The 27,230-nt window shown below is 44.6% G+C and overlaps 1 protein-coding gene across 7 annotated transcripts in view; it reads left to right on the forward strand.

The window, feature by feature from the left end:
• Nucleotides 1-27,230, forward strand: part of sorcs2 (sortilin-related VPS10 domain containing receptor 2) — a 308,443-nt gene that overhangs the window by 25,304 nt on the left and 255,909 nt on the right. The window lies entirely within an intron of this gene.

Raw genomic sequence — 27,230 nt, forward strand, 5'->3', positions numbered from 1 at the left:
CATAACAACTAAAGATGTTTCTCCTTTTGGGGTTAAAACCAGAGACTGTCTTTTTGCAGTTACCTATGCTTCATCATCCCAAATGATCACCCCCAGCAGCTCTAAATGACGATCATCAGGGCTGAGTAAACTGACCGTTTTCTCGAGGCACATTTGTTTACCTACAGTTACTCGATTAAACAGAATGTCAAGGCGTAACGAAGGGCAATGATTCCCTCCTGATGAAAAATGTAAGACTGCATCATGTGAAAGCCCATGACTCACACATTCATTGCTTACTTTCAAGATAATCTAGTTAGATTTGATTGAAAAAAAACATAAAGATCTGCATTTTCTCTGCAAAATTCTGCCCATTGTCCTTTGTCTTCCCTCAAGCAAAATCGCTGCTTAATGTCCCCTTAAACCTGAAGTCGTAGCTTTGCAGGGGTTTCTCTGCCATGGTGAAACCCAATACATTTCCACGGGGGGAGGCCTGTTAAAGAAGTCAGAAAGACATAGTGTCACCACGTTTGTGTGTTCACTGCTTGGGGGTAATTGGGCTTGATTGGCTGACTGGATGGTCCAAGAAAACCATCCAGAGCCTGGGAACTCTGCGTTCGGATGTAGCCACCAAAAGCAAATACTACACAGAAAATGAACTTGCTTTCTCAAACCCACATAATATCCTATCATTATCCCTCCACAAGCATTTAAAAACATTAGCAGCAGAAAAAAAACCTCACTCAGGACATTCCGTATCATTTTGGGTTTTAGGAAAAGTCTGCCCGGCGCTTACAGTACAAAGCTTCCTGGTTTTCCCTCCCATCTGCACTTTTCTTCAGACTTCTCACTTCCTTCCTACCTTCCTTCTATCCTTCCATCTTCATCTTTTCCCCGTAGAAGGCTTTGTGGCTTGTGCCCAGCTGGACAATAGCATGTAACCTGGCACGTCTGGGAGACCGGAGGGAAAGACAAAAACAGAAAGAGGCAGAAAGGCATACAGTGAAAGATGCAGGAAGAGATTTTAGCGATGTCCAGACAGAGAAGAAGAGGGGGTTGTTAATCTGATAATAGCTCTTGGGCAAGATGAGTCTTCCTGGGCTGCATTGTGGCTTCACACACAGTCATCTATCAGGCCTCGACTCTCCTGTAATTACATATTCTTCATGTGGATACAACCGGGGAGGGCGAGCGCAAGAGAGAGCGTTGAGGGCCGGTCAGCACATTGAGGCGTGGGATGATTGGAAAGGGAGAATCAAAAGAGGGATTTTTTTTTTCCTCTGTAGACATAGAGATATGAGAGAGGGGGAGACATAAAGGGTGAGGGAGGCACTGTCAGTAACCGGCCTGTTGTGTCCACAACGAGATAAGGCAGGATAGGATTTCATTTCAGAGCCAGCTTTCAGGTACCCTTTTTTATTTTTTTTTTATTTTGCTGAACTTTTCGCTTCTCACGTCTTTCACCTTGTCCCAGGTGAACTCACGGCGTGCTTTAGTCTTGTTTTATTTGCACAACTTTGACCACTGCACATCGGTGGAATTCGTGATTGCCAGAGTCAGAATGTGCAACGGACTCATCCTCCTTTCTCGGATTGTTCTGTTTTTATTTCTTGTGTCCTTGAGGAGAAGTCTATCCTTATTCAGCATTACACCGTAGTTGGAGATACACTGCAGGACTCAAATGTTCACTTATTGCACCCAGCCCATCATCAGATATCATCACACTAAGAGCGTTTTTTTTCAGTATGCATTCTCGTCTATTTTTATGAAACATCATCTGCTGCTGCCCCAGTAGTTTTCCAATTCAAAGCACACATCCAGATATCTGGATATGTACTTGGTCGTTTCATCGTGAGGTGACTTGTATGGTCTTGGTACAGCCAAAATTCATCAATTCGTGGATGCCATCAATTGTGGTGCGGCCCCTTTTCCAGAGTATCAGAGGCTGAAGGCTTGCGATGGGTCATTCTGTGATGATGGAGCCGTTTTAAAGCACATGATCTGGGTCACATGATGAGGGTCACGTATGAAGCATTGTGGCCCAGAACCTGAGAAAATTGGAGCCTTGCAGTGTGCAAACCGTTGGTTTGTTTCATTATCTGCTCTTTTCAGCCCAGCACCTGCCCTTGTTCATTTTCTACCATGTGTATTTTCTTTTGTGTGTATAGAATTTGAAAAAAATACCTTATGTTGAGTTTGAGGAGTTTCCATTTAAAGGTTAGGGTTAGGCTAAGGACACCGCCTGCGTTACAGTTTGATCAGAATACTCAACCGTCTTAATTTCCAGCTTTAATGCTTGTCATTGGTCCAGAATACCAGCATTTATTTGTTTTATTTCCCTTTATTGTTCAGTAGTAGCAAAGGTCATCATGAAAATTATGTATTGAGAGGCTATGGCATGCAGGAATCAAACCTACGCCTTTGTGGGGTTGTCTATAACCTCAGTATGTGGAGCCCCATGACCGCGTTTTTATTGCATTTGCTCCCAAGATTGTCACATCCTCTCTGTCCTACCTTAATGAGCGGTTCCTTCTCTCTACAGCCGGTCGTGTGTGTGTGTGCAAACCCCCTAGACCCCCTTAGGATCAAATTTTCAGATCAACCTCTCCCTTTTGCTCAGTTTTTCAGACAAAGATGAACAATGAAAACCGTGAGAAGTCCTTCGCCTTGGTCGACTGCATCTAATCTGTCCAAGCCAGATATGGGAATATTGGATCTGACTGCATTCATTGGTTCCACTCTCTTACCCAGTCTTATGTTAAAATCATGGAGGCAGATCATGGCGGGGCCTCATTTGTTTTGATGGCGGGTGGAAAAAAAAAAAGGTTGCATATTTAGTGCAGCTGGATTATCTGATAAACTGTACACATTCTGTATATACATATATTATCAGCTATAATTGGGTGCCACAACTCCCAGGGACGTCCAAATTCCAGGCGAGGTAGGAAGTCACCTAATCAAATTGTGCTCAGTCCTCATCTGCTCCGGCCTACCCTGTTCTCTTTGTTCCTTCTCTGTGCACCCTTTCAATCGAGTAGCTCTGGTCCACTTTCCAGCTCTACGTCGCAGCCATTGCCTTTTCCCTGCATGGGCTGTTGTGTAAAGCTTTGTGTTTTGACCCTTAAATGTCTGCACATCCCGGAGAAGACTGAATCCCCTTTGTGAACTAATCCGCAGGGGTCAGAGTCCGCCTGGCAGGCTGTAAAACCAATCACAGTAGAGCCAGATTGTTGTATATGCGCTGATTCTAAACTGTTCGCTTCTCAGCAGGACGTGACCCTGGAAGTGGAGAGGTGATGGACCGGATTGAATACCGTTAAAAATGTTTCCAGAAAAACAAGCTCTTAAAAAGTTGTGATAAAATCCTATTTGATGATTGTGTCTGGAAACAGCAAAAACAGCACTTGCCCTTTCTGGCATTCACCTTCACTGCAATTTTGCACAGGCTCATTAAGCTACTTGTCCTTGGGCTGTTTTGCTGGGAATTGAAATGTATATTTACAGATGGACAAAAGCATTGCATGAGTCTCCCGAGTAGCCGAGCAGCTGTGGAGGTTTACGTGATGTCATGTCAAGGCTTTGTGAGTCACAGCGGGCAGAGAGAGAAGCAGATCGTGTTCCGCATGGAAATCTGCTGACTGTCCTCACCTCGCCCAGGTGTGTTGGTTGAATCATCTGAGATGAAATACGCTGAACATTTAATTGATGCCCTCTCAGAGAAAAACAGTACTTTCAACTAATTTAGATGAAAGTTTTTGGCGGATGCCAGTGCCCCGTGAACTCAGCAGAACGAATCTAAAACAAGACCAAAACAACTGCACCGGGACTTGTTTGAGTTTTCTCAAAGATGTTTCACCGCCTACCAGAGAAGCTTCTCCACTTCTAAAAAATCTGGTGGGGAGTTTAGATTTTAAATCAAACCATCTCTTATTGGTGCATGCATAAAACTGACATGACTGAAAGAGACTCCCGTATGCACCTGAAATTAGAGGGTGTTTGCAACTGGTGGTTCTGTAATGGCCAGAAAACGCCTGGACACTGTTGGGTGTCAGAGTCTTGTATGTCTTGGTCATCCAAGTTGGTTGATTGACATCTGAAGCCATGACAATTGGACTCATTGGTTGATCTTGAGGACAATTAAAGAGTTTATCGGTGACATCTGTGGGTGGTACCCACCTGAAACTCAAGACTAGACTCTTTTATAGACAAGCCATGGTTAAGATTGCGTTCTAAGTCACTGATACATGAGCGAAAGGTATTCCAGTCGTTTGACTTGGAATTGGAAAGTCATTCTCCCCACAGGTGAAATGACCTGAATGTGTGGGAAACCACTCGGGTTGAAAAACATCTTAAAGAAACCGATCCAAGACTCTAGTTGACTTTACGCACCTTTTGTTTTAGATAAACCGTGACCTGGAAGTCTGGGAATATTCTCAGACAAAGCCTCCTGGAGTCTCTTTAGACCTTTTCACCGCTCACTTTTTCAGTGTCAAAGGAAGAATGCGCATTGTTGCTTTCAGCACCGTTGCAAACCTTTGGTCTGGTGACATGACGTAGATCAAAGAACTCCGGAGCCCTCGGTGCACTGGGTGAGTCATGGCCTGGGCCGTGTTAAAAAGCAGCTGTCGTTGGTGCGCCGCTTTGTGAGGAGAAGAGAGGAAGTAAAAGGATCAGTCTTGACCTTTGGTGGAGAAAGCGGCCCGGCCCTTTCACAATGCCTTGGAAACTTAACACTGTCTGTGACATTTACTGTCTGTTGTGGAGTGCAGCCACTGTATTGCAACGAATGGAAACGGACATGAATGAAGAGGAACTGGAGGAGCAGGCTGTGATATTTAATACAATGAAATGTGCATAGTTTTTCCCCACAACTGCTCTTTTTGTCTGTTAAAGTGACTTTATTACTCCTCCTTAATGGGTGGTGATGCAATGCTTTACCTGTTGTTTAATTTCAGTGGATGTAGAGAGAGATCAGGGTTTGGTGGCTCTAAACCTTTTGTGATGTTGTTTCTGCTGTGGCTACAAACCTCCGGTCATCGAACACGCATTCATTTACTGGAGAGCAGATGTGCAGATGGTGATCAAGTTTGAAAACAGTCCACAAACAGCTGGACTTTTCTTGGACATCATCCATTAGCGGCCAGTCAGAAGTCTGTGCTTTGCTTTTTCCAGGGTTTACAGCAACAGCAGCGATCAGGCATAACATTAGGACCATCTTCCTAATATTTTGTAGGTCTCCCTTGTGCGTCCAAAACATTTGTGACTCATCAGAGAATGGGCCTTCTGAGGGTGTCCTGTGGTGTCAGGCTTTGTAAGCTTTGTGGATCATCTCACAGATGCTTGATCAGTTTGGTACCTGGTCTGACCAGGTGGGTGTTACATGTCTAACAGTGACATCCACATGAACGCCAGGTCTCAAAGTTGTCACAAGACACTTTTGTTGTAGGTCAGTATCACAGTAAGGGCCATAGTGTGTGTGTAATTACTGTCTTCATTATATGTAGCTGGTGATCCTGCAGAGTTTGGACAGGGTCAAAAAAAAAAGTCTGACAGCTGTGAATCATATTACAGTAGCAGATTATAGGTTCCGGTAGTGTATCTGTCTGCAGATATCTGACACCCCATCTGTTACATTTTTGTAATCCATCAGCAATCCATTCCCCTTCTTTCCTGTGATGAGACATTTAGTGTCGCTTAATCTGACAGGACGTTGATTTCATTGCAACACTGGGACGTCGACATTTACGAATTAAGCTCTTCCTGCAAGTACAATTAAACTTTGCATTTGTGAAGCAACTTTTTTCCTTTTTTATATGTTTTAGTCTTATGATTAGATTTAGTATTTGTAACTTCTTCCACTTCCACTAGGGTTAGGGTTAGGGTTATGCTTTTGCAGCTCTTTTTGTGCAGCACTTGGACACGGAACAAGTCAACTGAAAACTATTAAAACAAAAAGCTTCAAAGCAGTGCATACAATTGTTGCATCGATTGCTCAACTTAACTTTCTACTTTTTCTTGCAACAAAATCTGCCGGTTCTCTTTTCAAAAAGTTTTATTTGCATAACATCAGGGTTAGTGGAAGGACAACAACCTGGTGTAGTTTGATAAGCCTATGCATCTAGATGGTCACGACTCAATTAGCTACCCCAGATGACTAATAGTCCAACAGAGCCACATTGTTTACAGTAGTTAAGTTCAGCGTGTTCAGTCGGCCACCGCTGACCCTGAGGAGAACTTGGTGTCCCACATTGGCTTTGTCTCACATGATGTGTATCATCAAAACTATAGTCTGTTCAGACGAGGCTTCCCAGTTCATGCACAGGTCAGAGAAGCATTGTTTCGAATGACGGGGTGGGGGTGGGAGGGGGTCGGTTGGAGAATAGAAGGGGTGCGTGCAGCTGCTACGTCCCCAAAACAGGGCACTTTCAATCCCCCGAGACAAGCTGCCTGGAAGACAATGGCTCTTTGTGAAAGCTCAAACGGATCTACCTTTAAAAGCCTACCTGTCCAGTCACACCTGTAATTAGTATGGGTGACCTTGGGGGCCGCTGGTAATTATAAGCTGAGCTGAGCTGTGATGATAGCACCTGAGCGGGAAAAAAAATAAAAATGCTGTAGAACATTTTCCTCAGTGCCGCTTTAAGTTTGGGCTGATTTTGTGATGTAGGAGCAGTTTCCTCCAAAGGTTCAGATGCTAAAATCGTCTCGCTTACAAGATTTGGAAAATGGCAGTTTTGTTCATTAAATTGGGACATTGTGTTCCCTGTGCCAGTTCTATGAAAAAGCACCTGAGGAACAGAACAACTTATTCATTCAGTCTTTTATTGTGTCCTCGGTGCGTCTATAATGCTTGTGTGGGTGGAAGCTTTTTTTTTTCTTGCATCTCTCTTTGTCTTCCTACTTGTACTTCCTCCTCAAACACCTACCTACAACTCTCCAGAGTGTCATCACTCCTTTCCTGTAATTTCACACCTGAGCAAAAGAAGCCTGTTCGAATCTATACATAAGTTATGTTCGCTTATAGTATCCTATAGAATAGCGATGCTCTTTTCTCTTTGTGTAAGCTGTGTGTATATATATATTTATATATATATATAATATATATGAATTATAAATAACACCTTGTGCACCTTCTGTGTCCAGCAGCCACAGCTACAAATAACATTTTTGAGAGCATTTGAATTCCTCTCATTTGATCCTGACAGTGATTACAAGTTGTTGAGGCCCGAATTGAATCGAAACCACGGGACGTTTGCATGCCACTGCGTCCTCGGTGTGTGTGTGTGTGTGTGTGTTTGCCTGCGCCGGAGCGTCTGTGAGCATGTGAATGATACTGTACTCCCCCATGCATGTAAATGGAGAAATTGTTTAGTTGTTGAGCGCGTTCGCCCGAAGGGGGGGAAAACTGGAATATAGTAGCAGCAGTCAGCTGTGACAATTGAAGAAACTGAGAAAGACGGGAGAGAGAAAGAGAGGCAGATGTGGACGGAGGGGAATATCTGACATGAATAATACACCTGGATTTCAAAGCGGGCAACACGACCCGCAGAGACGGCCCTGCTGATGTTCCAACAGTATGAATATGCTAATAGGAATTAGACCATGCGTTTGCAGCTCCTGTGTGGATGTTAAATATACCGTGCTGAGTGAAACAACAGAGAAACCGTATCTGACCATGGCAATCGAGACAAATATGAAGGTATAAAGGAATGGTTTATTACCTGAAGTGTGCAGTTTTGATGGGCTCTTTCTATAGAGTGTTAACAGGCGCCGTTACGCAATATCCTGGGGTATTCATCTTCTCTTAAAGCGCTTCTTGAAGGATGTGCGTAAGGGCTCTGGGTCCTCCAGATGCTGACAGTTCCCATGGACTCTCCAGCGGCATTTGGCTCTTCTAGGCTTAATAATGAAGCTAATGACTGTCACTAGTGTTTGATTAAACCCATGCCCTGGCAGCCCGCGGGGCTCAGGTGTACTCGCTGTAATTAACACATGGTAATTAATTTAGAGAGGAGCTGGAAGAGGATAAGGGTGCCCCAGAGGTTAAAATAGCACTTGTTGCAAGAGATGGAAAAAGCTGCACCGACTGCAAGTCTGACAAAAATGCGGCATTTACTGTCTGAGCAGGAATTTTGACGTATAAGTTTAGGACAGGGACAAAGTTAGGACAGTTTGGAAAGATTCTCTGGCTGGAATTAGGAGTCTTTGGGGGGGAAAATGAGGTACGCATAAAAGTAATTTCCTCCGGATCCAAAGTACAGCGTGTCTTCGTCGCAACGCAACTGGCTGCGAACATTTCGTCAAATTAGGCGACATCGTGACACACGTCGAGAATGACGCCTCATTTCAGTCGCTCGGAGCGTGAAATTATCTGACAAGTTTCACATGAAACGAGCGGCTATTTCTGAAGACTCAATTCAAGTCCAAATTACTTGACATTATTTGGGGCGACGCTGCTTGTTTCTTTGCTTGCAGATGCTGCGAAGAGCTGCCGGTTGTCATTAAACCCGGGAGCCCGCTGCTTATCTTCGGGTCGGGATTAAGATAACCTCTGCGTGGAGAAAAGAGCAGGGGTGGGGGGCAAAGGTTATCTCCAATTCAGTGGCCTCCCTCTTCCTTTACTCCATAGATGATTTTTCTTTATCCCAATCACAATGTAGAGGTACATTCGGGAGCATGTACAGCATTCAGACGGGGAACTGAGACGGTTATGCTGATGTCTTTTCGTCTGGCATTAGCGTTTCTATTTGCAGCGAGGGAATTAAGCAGCTGATGCGGTGAACATTTCAATAGAAGAGCAGCTACGTTGAGAACCATTATACTGAACTGACTTGCAAGCTCGATCCACAGAGAACCATTAACATCTAACATGGCTTTTCTGCAATCACACAGGCTGGGTGTCCTCAAGCTCATCCTCTAGCTTCATGCCTCTTTCCTTCTCTGCCCTTTCTATTTCCCCTCTCAACCACCCGAGCTATTATTTCACTTCTTTTCATTCCTCTCATTTCCACTTTAGCTACCTCCCTCTATATTTGCCCGAATCCCGGTTTCTTTTTTCTCTTGTGCTCATCCTCCGTTCGGCTTCGGTTTTATTTTTGCTTTGCTATCCCCGCTCTGCTTTCTCTACTGCTACTGCTCTTTGGTAAACACACACACACACACACACACACACACATGTCAACCACAAACGTGTACATAACGCGCAACAACGTCACGCACGCAGTCTGCCTCGGATAGATAAGGTGAGGTGTGTGGAGATTAGCCCGCGGAGTGTTGTCTTAAGCAGGCCAATATAAAGGAGGATATGCGGGAAAGTGTCGTCCGTACTGTTAGCTCTGCTGATAGCCACCTGGGCTAACACAGGTTTTGTGTACACCGTCGCTGATAACCACCTCGGCTGACACACAGAGAGCTAGGCATGTGGTAGTAGAGACCTTTACAGACACTGTGATAGTGTAGAGGAAGCATTATCGTGATCCCAGTGGTGTTGAATTTATTGTCAACAAACGATGGACTCCATTTAAGCACGTTAGCAGAGTACCTAAAAATATATGCTACAACGCTAAAACCACTGACGAGAGAAGTAAATAACTTTGACCATCTTCTTCTGTGCATTCAGTGCTCTCCTGGGAAACTTTTGGACCTGGCATTAATTTGTGTGGATGCTACTTAGGCATGAACCACCCACCTAGAGGACCCAGGAGGATGCAGTGCAGCCATGCAGAACAGTTTAGGAACAACTCAAAAGAACGTAATAACCAACACAAGGTGTTGACCTGACCTGAATTTGGACCTCAAACTGAGCAAAAAAAATAGCAAAACAATCTTTTTTTTTTACTCCAGTTTTCCTTGGTGACTGTAGTACATATTCCAGGCCTACGCGTGGCGCTGTTTCTGCTACAGAACTCAAAAAAAAGAAAGAAGAGGCGGAGCATGCACATCAAACCTGTGCACTGTACACAAGCATTCAGTCCGGATTACAATCTTTAATCCCTTTTAGCTCATCGTAGTGGCGAAGCAACGATATATATTGGACCAAGCCACCCAACAAGGGTCGATATCCTCACTTTTTCCAAATAATATTCATAATCCACAGGAGTTGGGTAGAAATTTTATATAAAACACATAATTGTTTTGCATAGTGACTTATTTCCTTTGACAACGATTACCGTAAGCCTTCCTCCATGAGGATTGGTATTATGGTTGTACCTGGTACTTGTGTTGTTTTTGTCCTGGTGTTGGATGAGGGTTGGTTAAGACCTACAACATGAGAGGTTTAAGCCTGGGATCACCCTCTGTCAGTCCTTTCAGTTTGAGGGATTGACACAGAGAATGCACTGCCCTCATGTGGGTTTTGTTCCTTAAATGGTCTTTGTATTCTAATTCTTTTATTTGTAGCTTTGTTTATCAAAAGGTAATCAGAGACAGTGGGGAGGAAACTCAACCTGGCCGTGATGCATTGAGTGCAGCTAGCATAAAATTCCTCTCGCACACGTTTGTGTTGGGTGTTGGCGGCCGACGAGAGCTGGCAACTCAGGAAAATCTCCTTTAGAGTCATTGTCGGAAAAATGTTACCAATCTTTTCCGGGTCTTGAATTCCCTGATCTTCACAGTACCTTGAGACATGACCATATTCAACGGGTGCTCTGTGAATGCATAATTCCTGACTTGCACTCTAGCTTCACGTAAAAGCTCCTGACTTTGAGAAATCACTTCACAACAGCATGTAACCTTGTTAAAAAGCGGGAAAGAAAAGCTGTCCGTGACGTGCCCATAAGTCTCGGGGAGCCCAGCTGGCAATGTTACAGGTGCATGGTGCTAAACTGTACTTTTTTAATTGCCTTGCCAACTATAATTACAATATCATACATGATAAGGACGCACATGGTGCTTTTCATCAGATAGCGCCCCAGCAGTAGGGCTGATTAAGATACTCTGGATTTTGGTCAACACTTAGATGTTACCGGGTAGGGGCATATCAAGGTCACAGTGTTTGCCAGTTCTCTGCGCTCACCGTGTCCTCTACATAATACCTCCTGCTTTCAGAGACCCATCAGCGTGAATGAGAATTTCTCTTGTGTGTCCCACACAACAGCCACACCTCACCCGGCTACGGATCGATACATGTTTCCGTTTTCAGGCTCGGAGCGGTGCACATTGTGTCCCGGTGGAAGCCGGAAAGTGTTTCGGAAAACAACCTTTTCAGTCGTTTTAAAGCGTTTTAGAATATGCTCAGCTACAACAAACATTAAATCAAACCTAGTTTTTCATTTGTAAGTTGCAACTCCCCTTCCGGGCATCCCTTGGTGGTGCTTGGAAAACCCTGGTAAAACTGGTGCTGGCCTGCCTCTAAGGTGTTTCGTTTTGCTGCATCGGGGCAGCCGGCCAGCAAACCCCCTTCTCCTTTTTTTTTTTTTCTTTTGTTATTTATTGTATGCTCACAGTCATGTAAAAAATAATATGGCTTAACCTAGCATTGCGGGTAATTAAGTGCTCTGATTGTCTTTGTCTCCTCGGCGTATTTCTTCAACAATACAATGCAACCGCTCGCACAAAAGCATAACACTTGGGCGTTCATCAAAGCGCGAGCTGCCAGAATCGTCCTCGTTGCTGAAAAACATCCATTCTCCTGGGGAAGCCTTGGCAGGTGGCAGCGGTCCAATCCTACAGAGCCTGGAGGAACAGCACATCCTGGGTGTGGGTAGCTGCCAGCTCGCTCTGCCTGTCTGTATCAACTCTCAAAGCCTCGCCTAGGTAACAGTGATTACACGATTATTACACATCGAGCACCTAGACTTCAGTCTTCAGTGTGCAAATATTTTAGGGAATGAAATGATCATATTTGACCAGTGCTTTATGGAACTGAATGGTCTGGACTGGTTCATTTCTTTAAATGATCAATTAACTGGTCAAACATTTTTTTCCAGACCTATCTTTCCGGTAGTTTTTCGGTGGCTTTGTCTGTCCAACAATCCAAACACTAAAGATTCACGTTCAGTTGTGTATAAAAACATATCGTCCACATTTGCAGCCATCGAAATCACATCCAAGGATTCCTGTTAGGGCTTTAGGATTCAGGCTTAGGTTTCCTTAGCGTCGGCAGCCTAGACTGTGTAGGTTCTTGGTCCAAATTCAACATTTTCGTCGTGGTTACTAGAAAGCCTAGGGCTACTTTTGTTAGGGACATATTGTTTTATTTGAGCAACACCCGACATCTTTTACTTTTTGGATCCAAAATACACAAGTTAGTTCTGTACATGCCTAGGGAGTAGGAAGTTGGTGGTACTCAGGGGGTGTTCCACCGCAAGGACCAGGGTTTAAATTAAAGTCCTGAGAACTTATTTTAGTCCTCAGAAGTCCTTGCCTGAGGAGTAGTCATTTTCAAAGTAAACTTTTGTGGTGGAGCTCATAGCCGTGAACGTATACCTGCTGCAATTTACTGAACGGCAAATCTCAGCAATTTATTTTGTCGCTTTAGTGTATGATTTCTGGCATTTTGAGTCCATTGTTAATGCTACTCATCTGGAACCTGGTCACTATGCTATCGGTTCTTGGCTTTACATTGAATTATCTCTGCTGTGTTGTATTCTTGGACTGGAGTGGCACAAATGATCATTTATTTAAACAGAAAATTCTGTCTTTTTCATAATTCAGCCGACTACGCTGTGATGGAAACACAAACAACCGGGCTGGTTGGTTCTGGGGACTAAAAGTTCAAACTATTTTGGGTGGAAATGCAGCTTACGTCTGCTTGGTGTAAAATGGCAGCACTCGGCACAGATGAACACCCACCGTGGGACCACGAAGGAGGCAAAGCTTCTTTTACCACCAAGTCATTCATCTTCCAAAACACAGACAATATTCAGTGGTGCCAACTAGCTCGCTTCCTGCTCAAGGCTACTTGGCTTTGATCACTGTCTTTCCTCCCAGTTTGTCTTTTCTCAGCACGGAGCCCCGAGCAAGAATCACTGTGATCCCCAGTCTGTCTTGTGCTGCATCTTTGGGACGGTTGCCTATTATGTCTGGACTCTGTGAGCGATGATGATATGGCGTGTATCGCCAGCGCAGCACAAAAAGAGGTCGACTGCCAGTGGTGCGTCTTGGGTGATGAGGCTGTTATCTGTCGAATCTGTAGGAACCAAAATGTGGAAGGAACACGTTCGTGCGACTCAGAGAAAGGGGGTAGTTAAAGGGATCAAAGCGAATGTTCCCACTCAGCTGTCCTGTTTATCACTTTCTCCACTCCCACTCTCTGTGGTCACAATGTTTCCTTGGATTACTCTCCAAACCGTGCATACCAACAGGCGGGTCAGCGGCGGACAGACAGTTCTTGGTGGGATAGGAGGAGGAGGAGGAGGAGGAGGAGGAGGGGGTTCCTAAACCAGAAGGCATGCTGGGTATGTGGTACAGAGACTCTGCAGCTGTCCTCCTCCTTCCCAGCCATCCTTCACCTGCAGCCGTCCCACGGGGGTCGAAACGCACACAGCTGGGCATTCATTCACCGTGATACAACTCACACATACGCGCAACGCACATTTCAATTACATCATCTCGACGCAGGCGGGACAGGCGGCTAAAAGATGCCTGCTGCTGTGGGATTTGGCGCGATCGTTTGTCGTCCAGGAAGAGAGCAGATCAACTGAAGGGAAGTCAATCATTTTTAGCATGCCACGTAAGGCTGCGTGGGGCCGGCGGGCGCATAATCCAATAAGTTAATGGATCAGTGTGATACACGCCTTCCCGTGTGTGCGGTGGAGACGCTCTTCAAGTACGATGTTGGTGAAGAATGCAAGACATGTGAGCCTCAGCAGCTGAGCACACACGTTCATGTACAGTGTATATATATAAACTGTACATACTAGTATTTATTCTACTCACACGACCCCATAAACACAGGCTGTTTGCAACGCCTCTTAAAAGCCGATAGTAATTAAACATGAAAAAAGTAAGAAGCCCTCTTTTTTTGCAAAACTGAAAAAATTCACCGTGTCTTCCGATGTGCCGATATACCCGAAATATGCAGATCTGTACAGGCAGTAAGGTTTGAGTTCGATGCACTTCCTTGGACTCCATTCAGCATATATTGATTTAAAAAAATAAATAAATTGTGCACATCACAAACTGTGATTTTTTTTTTTTTTTACCCCTTTTTTTTTGCAGGAAGATCAAGGGCTGAATAAAACCGCATTGCTCTGCATTCAGACACTTTCTTCGAGGGGAAACACTGGAAAGTTGGTTTCACCCACCTCCCGTTGACTTCATGTCACAGCTGCACTTGGCCCAGATCCCTGAATTATTGGATGTACAGTATATCACGGCAATTTGAGGACCCTAATGGCGTGCTTTTTGCGTTTTAGAGCTTTGGCTGCAAATCATGCGTACTTAATTATTTCAAAGGCATGCTATGCAGTTTTAGGGCTGCACATTTTTTTCTTGTGTTGCCTTTCCAACCAACCACCGGCTTCCATTTATTTGCAGAAGGTATGAAAGTCCGCCGTCTGATGAACAAAAGATTCTTCAGTGGTTTTACCCTAAGGAATGATATGTTAGAACTTCTCATGGTGCTTTCCGCCATTTTTGTCAAGGCATCAAAAGCCTTATTTCAACCAGTTGGGATGTTGGAAACTAAAAATTAATGATCCCTTTTGAATTTAAATGCACTGATCAGGCATGGCATTAAGACAACCTTCTTAATATTGTGGAGGTGTCCCTTGGGCCTCCAAGACAGTACAACAGGATGTTGTTAGTTAGAGGCCTTTGGGTCCTATGGGTTGAGGGGAGGGGCCTCTGTGGATCGTACTACAGATGTGCTGTTTTTCATGTTCTTTCTTAGTTGTTCCTAATGCATTTTTGTGTGTCAGGCTGCTGCCATCAAGAAGTGTCACTGCTATGGGGTGGGGGTGTCTGGTCCCGGTCCAGGTGGGTGCTACATGTCCACATGTTCATCATTTCTCGAACTGCAACATCTTCCAAGCATTTATGATTTTTTTTCCACGACTCTACAATCAAATAGCTCAGCATCAAACTCCGTTAACATCACACGTTCCCAGATGCTGACTCCAACGTCAATGAGCTCTGACAGCTACCAGCTCAGATCTGCCCGGCAGCACGCTGTAGTTTGTGTAGAGCAGCCTAGCATACGGGCTCACGTTCACGCACAGCTTGATAATGCATACAGACAGCGTGTGCATCGAGGTGCAGTGATGGCTCCATTTCTGTACGGTCGGTTGAACGGCGGGAGGTGTTTGACATGTCTCGCGTGTGTTGGGTGACAGGAAGGGTCAGTAATTGAATTTCCGGATTCTGCATTTGTAAAACGGCACGACGGCATGTGCATGTTTGCAGCTGTTTCCAGGCCAGCAGGAGGGGGTGGAGGGGTGGGGGCTAATAAAAGGCAAAGCAAGCGAGGCTGGATTTGAGCCAGAGCGCAGGTGGACGATGTACCGAGCACGAAAAGGTCAGCTTTCCTCAAAACCGGCGTGTCACGTACGCGGCAGTTTGTTTTTGACATCCCGAACGCGTGGCACCACGGATCAAGTATCCCAAACTTGGAGGCCAGGTCGACATCGCCTCCTCACCTGACCTTGGCAGTTGGCGAGATGTCGACGGCTTCACCTCTCACGTCTCATAGGTTTCTCTGTCTCGGCACATATTCAAACTGGTTTTTACCAGTGATTATCACCCCGCTGAGATGAGTCACTCCCCTGTTGCCTTTGAACAGATGCACACAACGCGGATGTTGCTGAGGAAGTGAGCAGTTAAAAAAGTCCAGCAAAACCGCTCACACGTAACCGCCTGCATTACCCCTTCTCTTCTTCCTTCCCTTCGTCTTTATAGTTTAATTTAACATCGCAGCAGCGCAGGGGCACAAACAAACGGTGGTTGCATATTTACGGGTTGCGGCTGGGGAGCAGAGTCTTTAACCCACCGCGTTTATTTACAGCTCTGATGGAAATGACACTCGGCGGGCCTCTAATGGAGCTTTTTATTTTCTCTTCCTCCTCTTAATACACCCACTCGCCTTCGCTCTCCCCTCTTCATGGCTGATACGGTTAACTCAAAGCTCGGATAATGAGTTAACTGCCTTCACCAGCGACAAGAAATGCGTTTTCCCGATCCCAGTGGTGGTGCGTTCCTGTACGTTTTGGGGTTTTTTCGGCGGATGGTGCGCTCACGCGCTGCAGAGCTGTGTCTAAACTGTGGCTTCCCCCGCGGCTGAGTTAAGCAGCAGAATTCATCACCGTCGCGTAACGTCGCGGACTCGCAGAGACAGTGAAGTGCATGCGCCCGTTCTGCACAGTAGTAGAATGTCGGTTCAGCAGGGTACGTAAAAATGTTATGAGCAATAAAAAAACATGAAAACTGTGTAATTCTCCGTGCAGATAAAACAAAACAATGTTCCCTGTTATGACACCACACGTGAACAGGGTAAAAATTTTAACTAACAGATATCACCATAAAACCTCTCACATGAATATGATATATTTTTGTATTACAAGTTTTCTGTCATCTACTTAAATATGCACTAATTTGCATACATTTCCAGAACAGAAATCTGAATACTGACAAAAGTGAGGTTCAAAATTCTTGTTTCATTTTGTTAACGTATTAGATTTTCAGATATTTACAAAATCTAATTTTAAATATCTCTTTTTATCGCTCCATAAATCACAAAGTACTGCCAACAGTCTCCCAAAAATCTATTTTTGCCTTGCTTTTAGGAGTAAAATATTCTATAAATCAGGCTCTGATTGATATATGAAAAATCCCCTCTGTAAATACTTGCAGAATGTATTTATGAATAAATCTGAAAAGTTTGGTTTGTGTAAGTGCTACTGAAGTGGAGATTTCTGGCTCAGAGTATGAAGAAAAACTCATTTTGAGGAGACGTCTTTTAAAGTTCTGTTGTAAAATCATGTGTATTTTTTATTGGAAACCACTATGAACCAAAACTAAATCTACTCAAATCCTTCAAAACACATCATATAATCATATCGACATATATAATATCAAAATATCAGATTAAGTCTGACTACCACTCTCCTCTCCTTCATGTGTCTTGTCTTTTTCTTGCTAATTTCAGCTGTAAGGCATTTTTAAATGTCCCTCTGGGGTCTGATCGGCCTTTCTACTTTAACGATAAGTTACCAGTACAAAGGATATGACCATATTTGGACCCGACAGACTTCTGCAGGAGAAAAAGAGCTTCACAACAGTACCTCATATGCCGGGTCGAGACGAGTCTCAAAGTAGAAAGATGACTTTTAGAGAATTTAGGAGTCAAACTGTAGTGAAATGAACACATAAATGTGCGTTTACAACTAGTTTGACAGAAGACATGTTAATGAAGCAAAATAGCAAAACAATCTCAAACTTGGATCTCGCTTTAAAACCTGTTTCCTTTGTTATTTAGCCACAGCGCCTGGGCTGGAAATAAAACTTTTTTTTTTACAGATACATGACATTTCCAGTCCATGTCTAATATCTGATACATTGAGTCCAGCGTGAATGAGGGATTGAGTTTGCTTCTGAACACCGTCTCTGCTGTCTTGGCTCGGCTCCTGCTCGCAGTGGATGTGGATGAGCTAATCCGGCATTTTGCCGTAACGCCATCAAGGTCTCGCTCAGGTTGATCTGCTAACACGAAACCTTTTGCTGCCCTGTGACTGAACCTCAAACAACCAGCGCGCGGTGCATACGCCGCCGCTCTCTGCGCGATACGACGAGGGCTACTAATTCAGTTCACGCAAGAGAGTAATGATCGCGGCGTTGCTCTCGGTGACAAATAACGGGACGTCACAGGCAATTACGTCGACCGCTGTAATGAATCGCCGATGTCAGGGCTAGCAGGGTCGCTGCTAAAAAGCCCCGACCCTGAGGAATGAATTGACTTCCTCCGCGCACAATGGCCAGCGAACGTACACTGAACCTCGGGGAGGAGGAGGAGGGGAAACTGAAAGTGAATTTATTCTTTATTTGATTTATGCACAAGGGCTGACGACGTACGAGGAAGGAAAGTGGTGGCGTGACAAGGACATCATGCTCGTTAAGGCATCGCAGGCGACCACAGAGGAGTGATGGTTGTTCGGAGGGAGATTAGTCATGTCTGCATTAATCCGGGAACAAAAAAAAAAAAAAAAAACGCGGCAAATTGATATAAATCACACAACTGCGCTTGTTGTTTTAGAGAGCGAAATGCGAAGGGTAAATCGGTTGTGACAGCTTAGCATGTTGTTGCTCCTGTTGTCTTTGGATGGAGAGGCATGCTCGTGTCACGTGTAGCATTACTTCCATTGTGTAGAGCACAAAAATAGAACGTGGTCTCGGTGCATTGGTGCTGAAAAGGTGGCGCTGACAGGTCTCGCAGAGGGAAGATGTATCCTGGTATGTACAGGGCCAGACCTGTGTGACATATCAGGCAGGTAATTTTGCCTTTTACAACTATCTTGGATTCGTTGCTGACATATTTTAAAAAGTGAAACGTGGGCCTTTGTCCTGAATGGCACCTGCAAAAAATCCAAAGTTTTCACATTTACATTTTGTTCAGATTCCGGAAGAAATTGATAAAATATTGTTGCGATGTTGCATTTAACTTCAGTTTGTGCCATCAAGGCAAAGCAGGACAACTCACCATGTGGAGAGTCTCCCCAGTGGAGCTGAGCGTGTCGATCTGAATGTCAATAGTACCGATGCCATGGCTAGTATTGATGTCTGAATCCTCACGTCACAGCAGCATCGCACAGCTGGCACTGATGCTGTTATTGAAATGCATCGGCACTCGGAAGAAAAGATAATTACGTGGGATGCAGACCCACTTCTTTGGTGGAAAATGAAAGAGCCAACATTTCCCTCTTTGAGCAATTTTTATATTTTTTATTTCATTTTCGATTTTGTTGACATTGTTATATTTATATTTTTGTTACATTGTTCCTTTTTTCCTCTATATTTTTTTGCTCTAATTACTTTTTTCCCTAAAATTTTTTATTTTTTATTTTCATATTGTAATTACTTAATAGAAGCATGTTTATTTGCCTGAAATATTTGTCCTGTGTTTTATTCTAATCAATGAACTAAACCAAAGTTATTCACTGATCATGATATTTCGAGCACAAAGTATCAGTGTTGTTATCGGCGATACTAGCCCTGTATTTATACGGTGCTGTTTCAAAGTTATTCAATCATTGGTCCGTAGGTTTCCGTAGGTTACGTATGTCCACGTCTGTACCCGGGTTCAGCTCATTTCACTTGTTCCAGATCAGAGTGCGATTGCTTTGTTCACACAAGCCCAAACAAACCAACCCGAGGGATTAATGCTCTCGGTTTTGGTGACTACTTTGCCGTGAATCCACCCTAAATCAAAACACTTATGTATATAATAGGAGCTGTAGTCAGTACCAGCAACCCCTAAAATCAATGCCCAGGTAGGTTTGAGTCCTGACATGATCTCTTTTCAAAATCTGTGACTTCACTGGACTCCACTATTACAAGATGTAGTTTTTTCCCCCCACTTGTGTGAGACAAGCATCAGCTTGTACTCTACTTAAATCTACTGGAACTGCTTAGAGCCTCTTTTTTCCATCACTGGGAGACGTCAGTGGGCACAGATGTGTACAAAGGGTTTACTTTGACATTAAGTCAAGTGTGAGACCAGAGGATTCCTAAGATAAACAGTTTGCTCACATTTTTGAGATTTAGAGCTTTCCGGGGAAAACCTCATTACGTTATAGCTCGACGTCAGTCAAAGTGCACTACGGGGTAGAGACAAACGAACCGGAAAGGTAATCTTGAGACTCGGGGTCCAGGCTAGACCTGAGTTTCACACCCATACGCTGTCCTTTCCATCAGGACCATTCACAGAAAGTGTAAACGGTAGCGAGGTCGGGTGGGTTTATGGTACCCTGCTTCGATTCGTCCCATTTGCCGCTTTCAAAATCCTCTACCTCCGCACATAAAAATAAAAGATTCTCACCAAAACACTGGCTTCCAGATCGACCACACAGGAGGTCCCTTTGTGCTTTGTCTTAGATCTTTATTTTTGGACATGGATAGATGGTTGGATAGTTGGAACGGGAAAGAGAGTGTGTGGAAGCGAGTAAAACATGCTGGAGAATTTTGAACATTCTGAGTATTTTCCTGCCATTTTTTTTTTTTTTTTTTTTTTTTTTACTTTATTCCACCTAATCCCATGCCTCGCTGTTCCCATACGTAGCGCACCTGCTGCTGCTGCGTGCGCACACGCCGATGCAACCCACACACACATTGCCAAAACCTAGGGTTGCTCCTTAGACGGCAACAATAATGAGGACGTCTTTAATTTGCCCAAACGAGCGGGGGGCCTTTAGCGCGGGCTAGTAATTAATTAACGGCAACACTGTTACTTAATTAGCTCCACATGAAAGGAGAAGGGTGGTGTTGGTGGTGGTGGAGGATGAGGTGTACAGTGTGTGTGTATGATTAAGCGGAGATGGAGATTGATTGCGAGAGCACATGTGTCTTGCTGACTGTATGTCGCGTCTGTTAATGTAATAAGCGCTTACATGGCTGGATATCGTCTGAACGGGTAAGGATGCAAGGATGGTGTAATAATCCGTTCAGACTGTTAAAGTAATGACCCCGGAGCCATCCCTTCCTTTCGCTGACTCCGTTTATGTGAAATGGACCGTTGCGTATGTGCGTATATGCGTACATTTGCTTGTCTGTATTAATAAATGGCAGCACGTTTCCCACCCACTCCCCGGTTATCAGTGCAAAAGCTTTCACTTTGCTAGCTGCAGGCTAAAGCGCAGCCTTATCAACCCAGATACCAAACCGTACCCCCCCTGAGGGTCGCATAACCCTCTCTGTGAAATTCCACGACTCAGCATTACTGCCCGCTGTATACATATTCAGTCCTGCAAAAGAAGCTTCAAAGAGGCCCTCTTCACCTCTGACTTAATTCTGCTAGCGCTGTTTTATAACTCGCCCCGCTCGGCTTTGGTGCACATCACTGGAGACCATGCGTAGTTGGAAGTGTTGGATGTTGTAGCCTAAAGGTTAGGAAAGCTGGACTGAGACTCTCAGCAGCTTGGGTCCGCCCTTTATCCCAGATATTTAAGACTCTCATTAACCTACAAAATTTCAGGACATGACGAGGTGCCTTGAAAAGCAGATTAGTGAAGATCGGCAAATATGTTTCTTTCTCCTAGGTTGCAGAGGTCTCAGGTGTAATGCAAGAAACGTGCGTTTGGAGAAAGGTCATAATCAAGTTTAGATCTAAGACCGAGACACAAATACATGAGTATGTACATTCTTATATACATATGCAAGTATGTTTAATGAAGTGACATCCTCACTGGAGGGTTGAATGGGAGTTGTGTTCAGGAGGATCAACTAAGGCTGATAGTTGGTGAAGAGTGGATAAACATTGAGTCAAACACCTCAAGTTTTCCCAGAAAGTGGATATCAAAGTCAAGATCTTTTTTTCTAGTTTTTCTTGGAGATGTCAGCAAACCCTGCCGTATTCATTGGAGAATGTCTACACAGCATTGACTGTAAATACTATGGACAAACCCATCGTGACTTCACCCTTTGGATTCTGAAGCACAAAAATTAAGCCCGAAGTGGGCGGAGCCTGTGGTCACCATGTTGGATGAGCTTTACTCCGTCCACACTAATATACCCCAAATATGGACATGGGGGTTGTGTTGGGGTGGAGCTACAGCAGCCTGGACGTTGAGACCCGCCCATCCAACTCTCTGCTACCTGTTAGCTCAGGCTACCACCTGTCACTCAAAGCGGGAACGCCCTTAATTATGCAGAATTTTAATCCTTGTTTAAATAACTATTTTCTTTGTCCATCTAGTTATTTTGCTAATGCTCTGCTTCTGACCTTGCTGAAAACTCGTCACATGACCTGACATTAACCCCAGGTGTTGTAAACATATACAGAGGGAAAGCTTTTGTTGCAACTATATAGATGATCAGAAGAAATGTTATTAAGATTATTGGGGTTTAACCTTTGATGACTTTACACCATGACTCCCTATCCAATTCAAACTCCCTTCGATTGGGCCAGCCCCTTTCACTGGAGGTGGTTATTACTGAAAAAGACTGATTTGGTTTAACACCAGATTTCATGGAATGCATTTACTACTTGTTTGTCAAGACCATTTTAAATCCACTGTAATTTTCTACCAAGAGATGCCACTGTGCCACCAACATAATGTTTTACCTCCGTGTAGTGGCTGCAAAAGTAATGCATAAATCACTTACAGGGATCAAGAAAGCAGCAAGCAGAATTTGTCACAAGATTATTTCACCTTTTTACCTCATCATACCAACATGAGGAGTGACGGCCTGTATAATACAGGGCGGGTGGAAAGTCTGGGTGAAAGGCGGCATAGTTGCACTAGCGTGCATGTAAACTGTGGCTCCCCTACGGCCTTTCACTGTGCTGTAATCCTCCAGGCGCCTCTATCTAGGGTGATTCAGACAAGACGAGGTCAGGGGACACACCACGTTGATGCAATCATATGATTTAACCAGACAGAGACTAGCAGGGTGAGTGTGTTTGGATGTCTACGCCGGCCTAAGACGGAGTAAATGAATGAAACACTGCGTGTCTTTTGAGATGATTAAATTATAAACCGCTGCCTCTTATTAAAACAAACTTTTTTTTTTTTTTCATGCACAGGGAAGCTGGAATGTGGTTTAATACATGCAACGGATCTGTTAGAATATTGCAGTGGCCAATTATGATCTACTGAATAGCGTCTGCATGCAACCAAGGGACCCCTTTGCATTATTAAACCTCTGAAAAAAAAAATAGACAGGGTTTACTAGATGGGTCCTATTCATCAGCTTTCATTGGATTATTCATGAGGCCACAGGGAGATATTTGGGCAACAATATTACACGACTATATAGAGCAATAGAGGTTTTCCTCTTTAATTTTCATATTTCATTCTAATTCAATGCTGGGAATACGAGCACTTAACGGAAGCAAAGAGCTTTCAAAGCCAACACTGTGAAGTTAGTGAAGTGCTGTGTTGGGCGGTTAATTTAGGCTCATAATTTGTCTTCAACCGTCACTCTTTCTCTGTCATTCACCCATCCACCGCTGAATAGAAAGCAAAGGATGCTCCAGCCGCTGTTATTAATTATGTATACAACCCTCATGCAAGTCCTATCTGGACCGGGAACGATTAATAATGGAACAGCGCGGTAATTATGTGGCGCTCGTCACAGATATTTTCAATTCCTCCTCCTCCTTCCCTGCCTTTTTTCTTTACCTCAGATTCTATGTGTCCCCCTCCCCCGTCGGAGCTGTCCATTTCTCTTTGTCTGCCTCTCTAGGTTTTAATCCAATTTCCTCTGATCAGTGTCAGCTTTTTGCCCGAGATGCTGTAGGTGGCATCACCGTGGAAGAAGAGGTGTTCGGCAAAGTCCAATCATTTCTTTGTTGGTATTTAATTTCAAAATAACAAGTGGAGGAATGAGATAAAATGCTCTTTACATGTGCCTGGGATGGCTAGATCCTGGACCAGCTACATCCATTGTCCAATGAACAAAGGATTCTTCAATTTATTAGCCAAGGAGCGATATTTTAGAATTTCTCATGGTGCTTTCCGCCATTTTTGTCAAAGCATCAAAAGCCTGATTTCAATCATTTGGGATGTTTGGTAACTAACCTGAAAGTGAATGATCCCTTTTGAACTTATACACCGATCAGACATAACATTATGACCACCTTCCTAATATTGTGTAGGTCCCTTCTGTTGCCTCCAAAACTGACTCACCAGAGAATGGACATGGGCCTTCTGAGGGGGTCTCCTGTGGTGTCTGGAAATAAGATGCTGTTAGTGGGAGCCTTTGGGTCCTGTGGGTTGAGGGGAGGGATCACCCCACAGATGCTTGTACAGTTTGGAATCTGTGGAAGTTGGAGGCCAGGTCAACACCTTGTAGAAATTGTATGTAGGTGAAGGTACCGACATGTGCTTCTCCATATGGGTAGGGATGCCGTAGCTGCAATCAAAGCATCTCCACTTCATCCTCTCCTACTGCCGGGTACAGTCTCCACAGCCAGACCATGATGGCATAAATGAAGTATGTAGCAGCTTGCCCGACAGCCCGCCTCACCAGCCGCTTGTTCCTCTGAGCTCCTTTGATTCAAAAAGCTTTTTAATGATTTACACGGAAACAACAACGGCGGCGACAAAACAGGCTTTTGTCTGCGACGCGTTGCGGAGCGGCAGTGGAAGGAGAGGCTGCATGTGAGCGGGTTCTGGTTTGTGTCTGGAAGAGGGAGCAGGAGGACACTTTGAACGGGCAGACCTCGCTAAAGCAGAGCAGATTCACAAAAGGTGCGAGTTCGTTCATCAGATTTCCCAGCACATTCATTTCTGGGCTTTTTTATTTGCATTTTCATTCTGCTCAGTTTCCGTCTCCTCCTCCAGACTAACCTCAATTTCCCCTTCCTTCCTCTGCTCCGCCACCTTGTCCATTTAATCTGTTCAAGAATTGTTTTTATTGTGGTTTGCGGCGACGAGGCTGCTGTAATGATTACAGGTGTCCTTTCTGCCGTAGCACAGGCAATTACACAGCTGCAGGAAGTGACCGTGTTCACCAATGAGTCTTAAGAATTAAGCGTCTGTGTATTCCGGCATTCAATTAACCATACGTATTCTCTGTAGATTTGGAAGGACTGTCTTGATATATGAAGTAAACTTTCCGGAGGACTTGGTCGGTCAAGTTATGTCGCAGGATTTGTAGACATTCTATCAATCCACAGCAGAAACAAACAAGCAAACATAGGTACGGTGAAGTAACGGTAGGTTGTTTTGGAGCTTTTTGGTAATTTTTACTGTACTGATCCCATTGATCCCATTCTTTCTCTGCATTAAGCTGAGGAGTTCATGGGTTCATCACTCGCTGAAAGGACTTCGGCCTTGGATGCGGGATGGATGCAAACCCATGGCCCATCGGTCCCAAAGCTGCTCCTCTAACCACAGCTTCCCCATTACCCAGTAATCAGTTTGTCTGTTAGTGATTGACAGCCTCATTAAAAAGTTCCTACCCTTCACATGCTACCAAAAAAGCTCACTGTGGTCTTGAAGGAGTTTCGTAGATCAATGGGTACCAACCTGGGGTGTGCAAGTATTATCACCAGTATTGCATGTGTTTTGCTACATGTACAATATCCAGGGCTTAAAGTATTCCGGCACCATGTCGGATCTCTGGCATGTGGCAATTGTTCGCAATAATAATAATAAAAAAGACACAGATACTTGATAAGTTGGGGTGTAGTGAATTTGGAGGCCAGGTCAACACCTTGTGCTTTTCTTCACATATTTTTTTTGTTGTTCCCAAACCGTTTTTGTATGTGTGTGTGTGTCTGTGTCTGGGTGCATCCTGCTGGGGATTATTAAGAAGTGTCATTGCTATGGGGTGAGGGGTGCCTGGTCTGGTCTAGGTGGGTGGTACATCTGTCTATCTATGTCTGAGTAATAAATGCAGTTGAACACTAAATTGTCACAAGACAGAATTTCACTCGCCTAACCTGTGGTCATAATGTTTTGCCTGATCGGTGTATATATCTGGAACCAAGCCATTACTAATCAATCCTTTGTGTAAGTTGCAAATCGGACATCACAGACGTCCACTAACCCCGCCCAGCAGGAGCTGACAACTACCTGCTGAGAGCCCCCCCCCCCCCCCATAGGCATTTTTTTTTTTTCCTATTATTATTCTGGCTCAGAAACACACATTACACTTCTGAGGTGTTTTTATTACAACTCCCAGCCGGCTAACATTATTTGTGCGTTGCATCCTCTTCATTCATTAAAAAAAAAGCAAAAAAAAAACAAAGTCCTATTCATACAGCACTTATTAAAAAGCCGATGAAGTAGCCAATAGAGCATCAGAATGCGCAACAATCAGATTCTTTGTTCCCTCCGCATGTACGAGGCCCCTTCGCCAACTAGCCCCCGTCTCGTAAGTAGCTTTCATGTAATCAGGCCGTAATTACACCGTAAATAGCCGTAAATACCGCATCCATATCCACGATGAGCCTCGTCAACGTCTCGCTGCAGAGAGTAGTTATTAGTTGATTGGTGGGCTGTCAGCTTCGCTTCCTGTTGGAGCCGCACTGAGCGGGGCCCTGATTGGCTGGCGCGCTGACAGAGGGCGACAGAGGGTTGACGGGTGCTGTGGGAAGGGGAGGGGGAGGCATTTGCACTGAGGGCTGTGGGCAAAAAATTTCCAAAAATAGCTCGCGGCTGTGACAGGACAATGACGGGCCTGTGTGTGTGTGTTTGTGTGTGTGTGTGGCTGCCTGTTTGTGTGTGTATCCGCATCCTGTGAAATCTTAATAACAGCAGCACAACCAGCTCTGCCCTATCATTAGAAATCTCCATAGTCACAAGGGCACGCTAAATAATAACACGAGCGACAGAAGCAATTGAGAGATGCAGAAAGACGACCCCCGGGAAAGCACAACAAACGCCGGCCACGGTGGACCCGCATCCCCCTCCACGCGGCCTCCCTGCAGACCCCGGAGGGAGGAGGCGCGGGTCGATGGTAAAAGCTCCTCCGCCGCGGCGTGAGCCGCGGCAGAGCGCATCGACAGATCAGTGATTGATTTCTTTACCTGCTCGGGGGGAGACGGGCCGAGGCAGGCAGGTAAATGATGGAGAGAGGAGGAAAAAACAGAGGCCGACGGGGAGGCAGAGGAGGAGAAAATCAGAGCAGGAGCAATGAAAGGGCAGCAGGCCAAATGGGGATATTAGTAGGAAAACTGGAAAAATGTGACATCTCAATTTTTTTTTTTATAGTTTTGGTAAAGGACTGATAGCTGTGGATTCTATATGGATGCATTAATCCAGCTCTTTTTGGTTGATGAATTGGTCAAATCATCATGACATTATTTATTTTCCCAGTTTCAAGCAATCCCATCACAACTTTGGACTGATAGGAGACTTCAGATTAAAAACAGGAGGATTTAAATCAACACACACTGAATTCAACCCTACAAGCGCCGCTTTACGTTTCGTTAATTTGCGGCCACGTGACTCGATCCGCCTGCGGCGAAATAACATTGCAGGAGGGAAAGGTCTGTTTGACGCGTTCAGACGGAAAGCTGTGGTGCGGTCATGGCTCATTAATCTCGGCTGCATGCACGGCAACTCGTAACGCGCCGGCTGCATAATGTAATGAAGATACTTTCGGATGACAGTTGATGTTGTTTAGTTTGTTTAGTTAACCAAGTTACAAGC

Source organism: Mugil cephalus, chromosome 1 (genome assembly GCF_022458985.1).
Source record: "Mugil cephalus isolate CIBA_MC_2020 chromosome 1, CIBA_Mcephalus_1.1, whole genome shotgun sequence".
NCBI classification, from domain to species: Eukaryota; Metazoa; Chordata; class Actinopteri; order Mugiliformes; family Mugilidae; genus Mugil; species Mugil cephalus.